The following is a 12,347-nucleotide window of genomic DNA, read 5'->3' as shown; positions in this document are numbered from 1 at the left end:
GCCAGAAGGTCAGACAGGAGAAAATTCAGGCAGGATCCCTGTCTCCTCCTTGCAACATCAGCCTATAGGGCCCACAGCTTTTTGTTGGGGAAGCCCTAGAGCCTCTGTCCCCGGCCCTCTCCTACTCTGCCTCGCACACTTGTTTCAGCGGGCTGCTCAAGGTTGCATGTGGGTGCACTGTGCATGCCAGGGCATGGCACTGTGTCTGGCTGGAGACCGGGGCCGGCCCCCTCAGCGGACCAGGTACAGTGTCAACTCTGAGCTGCAGGCCTGGCTCTGGTCCTCTCCGGGGGCCTCTCCGGCACAGGACAGGCACTCAGCAATCATCTGGGGGTGCATGTGGAAGGCCTGGAGGAGGCAGGGCTGCTTCTGGAGCTACGGACCAAAAATGAGAGTTGAAAATATTTCTCCTTGCTTTTAAAGATGACTAGCAGTGACGCTCTGCATTTTCATTAACCCAAGGAAATTTAAGAGGATTAAATTCTCCCTTGAGCTAGTTAGTTTTTTTTTTCTTTCTCTTTTGAATGAATAGGTCCCTTTTGCACTATGTGGACACTCTTAAGGTATCCCTGCCCCAGAGTACTTCATTCATTCATTCATTCACTTTTGGTTAATTCGATCCGTGTGCTTTTATGGAAGCCACCCTGTGTATGGCATTAGACACTTTGGCTCTGAGGCTGGGGAGAGGAACCCAGGGCTTTTGGTCAGCTCCTCCCTGGTGCAGCAGTGGGGATGGAGAGAGGGAGTCACGGAAGCCAAGTCAGCACAGCTCTGACTTCAGGGTTGGATATGTAGACAGCTGAGGCCAAGCTGAGGCCAGGCCAGCCCTAAGGGGCAGGGGTGGCAGCAGTCATCCACCTCCATTCTCAAAATTGGGCTCACCTTGCCTTTTGGGGAGAGTCTATTGGGGGGGTGGGGACAGCTGTGTTTTGAGGAGAAGACAGCCCACAGTATCTCCTACTTCTGCCTCACATCCTCCATGGCTTGTTGTTATATCCACAGGCCACCCTCTGTCTTCCCGGGCATGCCAGGTCACCGGCACCGCCCTTTCCCCTCAGGTTCCTGCAGGAAGCCATCCCCCTCCTCCCGCCTCACCCACATCCTGGCTCCACCTGGGAAAATCCTTCAGCGCAGCATTTCAGGGCCACGTGGACTCATGTCTTCACTTTACTTTGAAATGCATCAAAAAGCAAGATGAAAAGTAGATAGATATGTGATATGTGATAAAGAATATAGCAAAATGTTGTTGAATCGTACAATTTTCAACTTGTCTGTGTTTGAATTTTTTCATTATAAAATGTTTAAGGAAAAAAAAGCCTTCAAAGCCCAGTCCTGACCCCTCTTTCTCCTTGTGATCCTGGTGTCTCCTCTCCTCCACCCAGTTTGCTGTTATCACAGGTGGCCTCGTCCTGGAGGTACTGCGTGGGTCACTTAGGCCCTCTCCTCCTTTACCTTGAAGCCTCAAGGAGGCAAGGGGGGTGTCGGATTCACCTCTGACCCCTGCAGCTCCCGGCACATAGTAGGTGCTTCGTGGATGCTTATTGAAAGACCATCTAATGGGAACCGGGGCCTGGCAGCCTTGGCCCTGAGTCCTGCTGTCCTCAGCTTTGGGTGCGTCCTTCCACTCAGCGCCCTGAAAGCTGCAGGGCCGGCCAGCCATGCTGGGAGGAAGTCGCTACTTTCCAGAGCCTCTGGGACAGGGCTGGGGTGGCCTGGCCTGAGGCCCACAGGATGGGATGGTGGATGCTGAGGGGCCTGTGCAGGGCCCAAGGGTGGGTGAGGGAAAAAATAGGAGAAGAAACAGGGATCTGAGAGGTTCCTGTGTGAACCTGCTGTTGAAACTCACACGTGGTCCATTCTGCACATGCTTGCAGGCCTGCGTAAGGCAAGCCCCAGGCCAGGCCCGCCCAGGGACACGGCGAGCCACTGTTCCCATGCCCCGGATGAGTAAACTGAGATACAAAGTGTGATTTGCCAGAGGCCAGAGACTCGTAACTTCCAGACCCGGGAGAGTAGCGCAGCTGTCTCGGTCCCTTTCTTGTCTTATGTAACATGCAGGCTTCTGAAGCCCAAATATAATCATTTTGTTCTCTCCAGAAAATCATATTGGCAGCTTCTCTTGGATTGATTTTTTTTTTCTCTTTTTAAAATCCATGACTTAACTCATGACTCTTTTTAAAATTTATGCTGAAGAAAACTGATACAGTGAATTATAGCCTTTAAAACATGCTTTTTGACTTCCTCAGGGGTGATAACTTTCCAAGAAGTCCATTTAGGATCCCTCACTCTCTTTTAGCAGTCGCCCTTACCCCCTCCTTGGGTAAGAGGCATAAGAGCCCCCATCTGGCTTCCTAAGCTTCCAGGTCAGAGCAGCATCGAAGGCTGTTAGTGAAGTGTTGCTAGAGGAATCCTTGCTTCCCAGACCCAGACACTGCCTGCTCTGACCGCTGGCACCAGCTGTGGTCCCTCTTCCCTCAGCCTGCCGCACCCACGGTGGTATCTCGCCCCTGCAGGGGAAGGAGCAGCCAGGCTGCCCTCCCATACCAGCCCCATCTCCTCTCCCCTTTTTTCACCCTGATGTCCCAACTACATGGATTGGCAGGGGCACCTAACGAGAAAGGACTTGCAAACAGCTGAACCCAGTGAAGCAGAGAGAAGAGGGCCTGCTCCCAGGTCTCTCCATGGCAAGTCACCTGTCATCCCACAGAGCTTCAGCTTTCGTCTACAAGCAGGGCATCGTGGGTTTTGAAATCCTGGTTAGGTCTTAGGAGGGACAAGGTAGAGCTCTGCTCTAGGACTGGCATCCTGTCCAGAGGTCCCTAAGCCCAGAAGAGGTCGCTGGGCTTTTTTGCTGGATACTTACTTCCTGCCTAACCTCCCGGCATGGCCAAGAGGTTCTATTCGCCAGTACGACCACTTGAGGTGTCTCATCCCCATTACTTTTCTTCCTGAAAGGGCTCAGTGAAAACAAGTGTAGGAGCAGAAGATGATGTTGGTCGGGCCTCTCTTTGGTTCTTCCTGTGTGACGAGGTCTCGGCTAGATGGAGGGTGAACACTGTCTCCTCTCACCCTCAGGACAGCCTTGTGGAGTTACATATGGGGAAACTGAGGCTAATTAAACAACTTATCTGAGACCACCCAGCTATTACGTGTCAGGGCCGGGGTAATACCTGACTGCCTCATGTGTTCGCTTCTGCTCTGTCTCAAGGACAAAAAGAAGCATTGATTGAGCACCTTCACTAGCAGGCAATGTACTAGGAATTCTGCACATCTGAATAAAAATGACATGTCATGTGGTTGGTGCCTAATGGATGTTGATCAGGGAAGGCCCAGAGCATTTCTGGGGCAGGGGATGAGGGTCTGTCCCCAGATCCCTGGAGTCTGACTGGTCAGATCCTCGTCTTCCCATTACGTTCCTGGTGCCTGTCAAAGCCATATACACTTTGTGTGATAAAATCATGTTGCTGAGCCCTGGGTCCTGGCTCTGTCCCAGTCTTCTGGGAGAGCCGGCCAGGGCCTGGGAATGCTACTCTCTGACCGTTAGTCAGGAACACAGCCACAGAGGTCCGATGCACCTTAGAGACCACCTGGCCCAGTACATGAGCCTAAGATGGGGAAGGAGGAGCCCAGAAAGGGAAGGCGGTTTGCCCCAGTCTTGTGACGGTTAAGTAAGTGGCAGCGTGACTCAGGACTCCTAACCTGGCATGGCAGCGAGTCTCTGGCTGGCGTATAGAAGACCCACGTTCTGCATCCCATATGCGTTCCATACCTGCCATTGTGCAAATCTGACCTAGCTCCCCCGACCTTCTCAGCAGCTTTAGACCTGCATGCTCCCATCCAGGGCTACACACCCTAGCTGGTGGCACCCATCGTGGCTGAATTTTCACCCCCTGCTCAGGTCTCCCCAGGGGCCTCACCTGTAATGGGAGCAAGGCCAGGGCTAGTGCATGAAAACACCACTATGTGGTAGTCTTGAAGGATGGGAAGTCCAGGAAGCATACTCAGCACCGCCCAAAGTCCAAACAGAGACCAGCAGGCCTGGGGAGGGGGTGGGCCAACAGGGCCCAGGCTGGCATGCAGTTACTTTCTGGAGCTCAGGCTGCAGCATAGGAACCCTGCCTCAATCACCTCTCAGTTTTGCTACCAAACTGAAGAGTGGCCAAGATCACAGGACTCGGAGAGGGGCCAAGATGGTGGCTTAGCAATGTGCGCATTTTAGTTTGTCCTCCAGAACTACTAAATAACCAGAAACAGTCCTGGAGCCACGTCAGTGACCGAACACACAGCATACCCCAGCCTGGACCAGCTAGACTGGTTGCAAGCCTCCCCAAAACCATGAGTTCCCCAAGCCGCGGCGGCCGGCACCCCTCCCCCACAGGCGGCTTCCCAGAGGGAAAGGAAAGAGACTCTAAACCTGGTCAAGGCAGAGGTCACTCATTGGGCTCATGGAAAAAGAGGAAAGGGGAGGAAATGGAGGTTTTAGTGGCTGTGTTTCTACGGAGACTTGGCAGCCTCTGGATTCAGCTGTGGGACTTCTCCGGCTGCAGCTGCCCCAGGTATAGGCAGAAACGGGCTGCTTTCAGGGCTGTCTCCCACCTGTGCCTTCCCCAGGGGAGAGGTGAAGCCCAACTCAGGTGGAATCCCTCTCTCAAGGAATTCAGACCCCAGGGCTTGGCAATTTGAAGCCATTAAAACCAGCCTACAACCTCTCCTCCATCTCCACCACACCCCCAGCAGGGAGAGTTTTCCAAAGTTAAAAGTGCCGCAACATCTTTTGCTGGTGTGACCCGCAGGCAGACACACCACATACTGGGCAGGATAAGAAAAACAGAGCCCAGAGACTTCACAGGAAAGTCTTTCAACCTGCTGGGTCTCACCCTCAGGGAAAACTGACACAGGTGACTCCTTCCCCCTGATAGGAGGCCAGTTTAGTCCGGGAAAACCTGGCTGGAGTCTATAATACCTACATAGACCCTCCTAAGGGTGGGGAAGGAAAAGGCACCATACAAGCTGAGCAAGAAACAAGAAAACAAGAACTGAAAAATTATCCTCTGTTAAACAAAACCTAAGCTAGAGGTCCAGAAAAAGCTGAAGTGAAGGTCAAAGAACAGATAGACAACAAATTCATCTAGCAAGAAAACCCTAGGTAAGAGAAGTGAAAGCAATCTCCAGAATAAACTAATTAAGGTAACTAAATGTCTAGATGCCAGCAAAAAATAACAGCTCACACCAGGAAAATTGAAGATATGGCTCAGTCAAAGGAACAAACCAGTAGTTCAAATGAAATACAAGAGCTGAAACAACTAATTCAGAATATACGAACAGAAATGTTCAAATCAATGAATTTGAGGGAGGATATGAAGAAGGCAAGGAATGAACAAAAAGAAGAAATGGAAAGTCTGAAAAAACAAAACACGAAACTTATGGGGATGAAAGGTACAGTAGAAGAGATGAAAAAAACAATGGAAACCTACAATGGTAGATTTCAAGAGAGAGTTAGGATTAGTGAACTGGAGGATGGAACATCTGAAATCTGACAAGATACAGAAACTATAGGGAAAAAATGGAAAAATATGAGCAGGGACTCAGGGAACTGAATGATAATATGAAGCACACAAATATATACGTTGTGGTTGTCCCAGAAGGAGAAGAGAAGGGAAAAGGAGGAGAAAAACTAATGGAAGAAATTATCACTGAAAATTTCCCAACTCTTATGAAAGACATAAAATTACAGATCCAAGAAGTGCAGCGTACCCCAAAGAGAATAGATCCAAATAGACATTCTCCAAGACACTTACTAGTCAGAATGTCAGAGGTCAAAGAGAAAGAGAGGATCTTGAAAGCAGCAAGAGAAAAGCAATCCATCACATACAAGGGAAACCCAATAAGACTATGTGTAGATTTCTCAGCAGAAACCATGGAGGCAAGAAGAGAGTGGGATGATATATTTAAATTACTAAAAGAGAATTCTATACCCAGCAAAATTGTTCTTCAAAAATGAGGGAGAAATTAAAACATTTTCAGACAAAAATCACTGAGAGAATTTGTGACCAAGAGACCAGCACTGCAAGAAATACTAAAGGGAGCACTAGAGACAGATACAAAAAGGCAGAAGAGAGAGGTGTGGAGAAGAGTGTAGAAAGAAGGAAAATTAGATATGACATATAAAATACAAAAGGCAAAATAGTAGAGGAAAGTACTACCCAAGCAGTAATAACACTAAATGTTAGCGGATTGAATTCCCCAATCAAAACACATAGACTGGAAGACTGGATTTAAAAACAGGATCCTTCTATATGCTGTCTACAGGCAACACATCTTAGACCCAAAGATAAACCTAGGTTGAAAGTGAAAGGTTGGGAAAAGATATTTCATGCAAATAACAACCAGAAAAGACCAGGAGTAGCTATACTAATATCCAACAAATTAGACTTCAAATGTAAAACAGTTAAAAGAGACAAAGAAGAATATTATGTACTAATAAAAGGAACAATTCAACATGAAGACATAACAATCATAAATATTTACGCACCGAACCAGAATGCCCCAAAATACGTGAGGCAAACACTGCAAACACTGAAAAGGGAAATAGACACATCTACCATAATAGTTGGAGACTTCAATTCCCCACTCTCATCAATAGACAGAACATCTAGACAGAAGATCAATAAAGAAACAGAGAATTTGAATATTACAATAAATGAGCTAGACTTAACAGACATTTATAGGACATTACACTCCACAACAGCAGGATACACCTTTTTCTCAAGTGCTCATGGATCATTCTCAAAGATAGACCATATGCTGGGTCACAAAGCAAGTCTCAACAAATTTAAAAAGATTGAAATCATACAAAACACTTTCTCAGATCATAAAGGAATGAAGTTGAAAATCAATAATAGGCGAAGCGCCAGAAAATTCACAAATATGTGGAGGCTCAACAACACACTCTTCAACAACCAGTGGGTCAAGGAAGAAATTACAAGAGAAATCAGTAAATATCTCGAGGCAAATGAAAATGAAAACACAATGTTCTAGTTTGGTAGCTGCCGGAATGCAATATACCAGAGACAGAATGGCTTTTAACAAGAGGTAATTTAATGAGTTGCTAGTTTACAGTTCTAAGGCTGAGAAAATGTCCCAATTAAAACAAGTCTATAGAAATGTCCAATCAAAGGCATCCAGGGCAAGATACCTTGGTTCAAGAAGGCCGATGAAGTTCAGGGCTTCTCTCTCAAGTGAGAAAGCACATGGCAAACACAGTCAGGGCTCCTCTCTCGGCTGGAAGGGCACATGGCAAACACGACGTCATCTGCTAGCTTCTTCTCCTGGCTTCCTGTTCCATGAAGCTCTCCGGGAGGTGTTTTCCTTCTTCATCTCCAAAGGTCACTGGCTGGTGGACTCTCTGCCTCATGGTGCTGCAGCATTCTCTACTCTCTCTCAATCTCTCATTCTCCTCTTTTATAGGACTTCAGAAACTAATCAAGACCCACTCAAATGGGTGGAGACATGTCATCCCCTAATCCAGTTTAACAACCACTCTTGACTAAATCACATCAACCAGGGAGATGATCTCATTACAGTTTTAAATATACAGTATTGAATAGGGATTATTCTACCTTTAAGAAATGAGATTTATATTAAAACATGGCTTTTCTTAGGGGTCATACTTCCTTTCAAACCAGCACACACAACATATCAAAACTTATGGGATGCAGCAGAGGTAGTGCTAAGAGGGAAATTTATTGCCCTAAATGCCTATATCAAAAAAAGAAGAAAGCGCAAAAATACAGGAATTAACTGTCCACTTGGAAGAACTAGAGAAAGAACAGCAAACTAACTCCAAAGCAAGCAAAAGGAAAGAAATAACAAAGATTAGAGCAGAAATAAATGAAATTGAGAACGTGAAAACAATAGAGAAAATCAATAAAACCAGAAGTTGGTTCTATGAGAAAATCAATAAGATTGATGGGCCCTTAGCAAGATTGACAAAAAGAAGAAGAGAGAGGATGCAAATAAATAAGATCAGAAATGGAAGAGGAGATATAACCACTGACCCCACAGAAATAAAAGAGGTAATAACAGGATACTATGAACAACTTTGTGCGAATAAATACAACAGTGTAGATGAAATGGACAACTTCCTAGAAAGGCATGAACAACTAACTTTGACTCAAGAAGAAATAGATGACCTCAACAAACCAATCACAAATAAAGAAATTGAATCAGTCATTAAAAAGCTTCCCAAAAAGAAAAGCCCAGGATCAGACAGCTTCACATGTGAATTCTCCCAAACATTCCAGAAAGAATTAGTAAGAATCCTGCTCAAACTCTTCAAAAAAATTGAAGTGGAGGGAAAGCTACCTAATTCATTCTATGAAGCCAACATCACCCTCATACCAAACCAGGCAAAGATATTACAAAAAAAGAAAACTACAGACCAATCTCTCTGATGAATATAGATGCAAAATCCTCAACAAAATTCTAGCAAATCGAATCCAGCAACACATTAAAAGAATTATACATCATGACCAAGTAAGATTCATCCCAGGTATGCAAGGATGGTTCAACATAAGAAAATCAATTAATGTAATACACCATATCAACGAATCAAAGCAGAAAAATCACATGATCATCTCAATTGATGCAGAGAAGGCATTTGACAAAATTCAACATCCTTTCCTGTTGAAAACACTTCAAAGGATAGGAATACAAGGGAATTTCCTTAAAATGATAAAGGAAATATATGAAAAACCCACAGCTAATATCGTCCTCAATGGGGAAAAACTGAAAACTTTCCCCCTAAGATCAGGAACAAGACAAGGATGTCCACTGTCACCACTGTTATTCAACATTGTGTTGGAAGTTCTAGCCAGAGCAATTGTGTTGGAAGTTCTAGCCAGAGAAGTTAGACAAGAAAAAGAAATACAAGGCATCAAAATTGTAAAGAAAGAAGTGAAACTATCTCTGTTTGCAGATGATATGATACTATATGTCGAAAACCCTGAAAAATCCACAGCAGAACTACTAGAGCTATAAACAAGTACAACAAAGTGGCAGGTTACAAGATCAACATTCAAACATCTGTAATGTTTCTATACACTAGTAATGAGCAATCTGAGGGGGAATCAAGAAACAAATTCCATTTACAATTGCAACTAAAAGAATAAAATACTTAGGAATAAATTTAACTAAAGAGACAAAAGACCTATACAAAGAAAACTACAAGAAACTGTTAAAAGAAATCACAGAAGACCTAAATAGATGGAAGGGCATACCGTGTTCATGGATTGGAAGACTAAATATAGTTAGGATGTCAATTCTACCTAAATTGATTTACAGATTCAACGCAATACCAATCAAAATCCCAACAACTTACTTTTCAGAAATAGAAAAACCAATAAGCAAATTTATCTGGAAGGGCAGGGTGCCCCGAATCGCCAAAAGTATCTTGAGGAAAAGAAAAAACGAAGCTGGAGGTCTCACGCTGCCTGACTTTAAGGCATATTATGAAGCCACAGTGGTCAAAACAGCATGGTACTGGCATAAAGATAGATATATTGACCAATGGAATCGAATAGAGTGCTCAGATATAGACCCTCTCATCTACGGACATTTGATCTTTGATAAGGCAGTCAAGCCAACTCATTTGGGACAAAACAGTCTCTTCAATAAATGGTGCCTAGAGAACTGGATATCCATATGCAAAAGAATGAAAGAGGACCCGTATCTCACACCCTATACAAAAGTTAACTCAAAATGGATCAAAGATCTAAACATCAGGTCTAAGACCATAAAACAGTTAGAGGAAAATGTAGGGAAATATCTTATAAATCTTATAATTGGAGGCAGTTTTATAGACCTTACACCTAAAGCAAGAGCACTGAAGAAAGAAAGAAAGAAATGGGAACTCCTCAAAATTAAACACTTTTGTGCATCAAAGAGCTTCATCAAGAAAGTAAAAAGACAGCCTACACAATGGGAGACAATATTTGGAAACGACATATCAGATAAAGGTCTAGTATCCAGAATTTATAAAGAGCTGGTTCAACTCAACAACAGAAAGACAGCCAATCCAATCACAAAATGAGAAAAAGACTTGAACAGACACTTCTCAGAAGAGGAAATACAAATGGCCAAAAGGCACATGAAGAGATGCTCAACGTCCCTGGCCATTAGAGAAATGCAAATCAAAACCACAATGAGATATCATCTCACACCCACCAGAATGGCCATTACCAACAAAACAGAAAATGACAAGTGCTAGAGAGGATGTGGAGAAAGAGGCACACTTATTCACTGTTGGTGGGAATGTCAAATGGTTCAACCACTGTGGAAGGCTGTTTGACGGTTCCTCAAAAAGCTGAATATAGAATTGCCATATGACCCAGCAATACCATTGCTAGGTATCTACTCAGAGGACATAAGGGCAAAGACACAAACGGACATTTGCACACCAATGTTTATAGCAGCATTATTTACAATTGCAAGGAGATGGAAACAACCAAAATGTCCATGAACAGATGAGTGGCTAAACAAACTGTGGTATATACACACAATGGAATATTATGCAGCCTTAAGACAGAATAAACTTATGAAATATGTAACAACATGGATGGACCTTGAGAACATTATGCTGAGTGAGACTAGCCAAAAACTATAGGACAAATATTGTATGGTCTCACTGATATGAACTGACATTAGTGAATAAACTTGGAATATGTCGTTGGTAACAGAGACTATCAAGAGATAGAAATAGGGTAAGATATTGGGTAATTGGAGCTGAAGGGATACAGGCTGTGCAACAGGACTGGATACAAAAACTCAGAAATGGACAACACAATACTACCTAACTGTAATGTAATTATGTTAAAACACTGAATGAAGCTGCATGTGAGAATGATAGAGGGAGGAGGACTGGGGACATAAATGAATTCAGAAAGAAAGATAGATGTTAAAGATTGAGATGGTACAATCTAGGAATGCCTAGAGTGTATAATAATAGTGAAATGTACAAGGTACAATTTTAAAAATGTTTTTGCATGAGGAAGAACAAAGGAATGTCATTACTGCAGGGTACTGAAAATAGATGGTAATTAATATTTTAAAATGTCACCTTCTGTGTGAGACTAAAGCAAAAAATGTTTATTTGTCACAAAATTTATATTTTGACTAGTGCATTTCCTAATATAACTTATGTAGATAGTTTGATTGAACGCCATAAGTACTTGGAATCTCAGGTAGGACATGAGATTTTGCTGGTTTGTCCAGAGTGATGCCCCGATGAATCCCAGAGTGATTCGGTCAGTGAGTGGAAAAGTATTTGCATTCCCCCTTTGGGGAATGGTGAGAATGGGGAGAAATGCAACTTCCCCATGTTGAATTCTTGATATTCTCACAAGCAGTGTGGACAACCAAAGCTATAGGCTGAGCCCCCAGTCTTGGGGTTTGTTCACATGAAACTTAACCCCACAAAGGATAGGTCAAGTCTACTTAAAATCCAGGCCTAAGAGTCACCCCAAGGGAGCCTCTTTTTTTTGCTCAGATGTGGCCTCTCTCTCCAGCCAACACAACGAGCAGTCTCACCACCCTCCCCCTCTCTACGTGGGACATGACTCCCAGGGATGTGGACCTTCCTGGCAACATGGGACAGAGATCTTGGAACGGACGGAGACTCAGCATCAAGGGATTGAGAAAAACCCTAGAATGCGCTGAGACTTAGCATCAAGGGATTGAGAAAACCTCGGTCAAAAGGGGGAAGAGGGAAATGAGACAAAGTGTCAATGGCTGAGAGATTCCAAACAGAGTTGAGAGGTTATCCTGGAGGTTATTCTTATGCATCAAGTGGATATCATCTTGTTATTCAAGATGTAAGGGAGAGGCTGGAGGGAACTGCCTGAAAATGTAGATCTGTGTTCCAGTAACCATGTTTCTTAAGGATAACTGAATAATGATATAGCTTTCACAATGTGACTGTGTGATTGTGAAAACCTTGTGTCTGATGCTCCTTTTATCTACCTTGTCAACAAAAGAGTAGAACATATGGAATAAAAATAAATAATAGGGGGAACAAATGCTAAAATAAATTTAGTTTGAAATGCTAGTGATCAATGAAAGCGAGGGGTAAGGGGTATGGTAGGTATAATCTTTTTTTTTTCTTTCCTGTGTTCGTTTTATTTCTTTTTCTGTTGCCTTTTTATTTCTTTTTCTGAATTAATGCAAATGTTCTAAGAAATGATGAATATGCAACTAAGTGATGATATTGTGAATTACTGATTATGTATGTTGTTTTATTTTGTTTCCTTATTTTTTTAATTTATAAATAAATTTTTTAAAAAATACCCATG

General features: G+C 43.6%; 1 long non-coding RNA gene across 1 annotated transcript in view; it reads left to right on the top strand.

The window, feature by feature from the left end:
* Positions 1-12,347, top strand: part of LOC143677317 (uncharacterized) — a 55,872-nt gene that overhangs the window by 29,298 nt on the left and 14,227 nt on the right. The window lies entirely within an intron of this gene.

The sequence above is a fragment of the Tamandua tetradactyla genome, chromosome 3 (genome assembly GCF_023851605.1).
Source record: "Tamandua tetradactyla isolate mTamTet1 chromosome 3, mTamTet1.pri, whole genome shotgun sequence".
NCBI classification, from domain to species: domain Eukaryota; kingdom Metazoa; phylum Chordata; class Mammalia; order Pilosa; family Myrmecophagidae; genus Tamandua; species Tamandua tetradactyla.
Note: the sequence above shows the minus strand (reverse complement) of the source record. Positions and strands in the feature narration are given on the sequence as shown.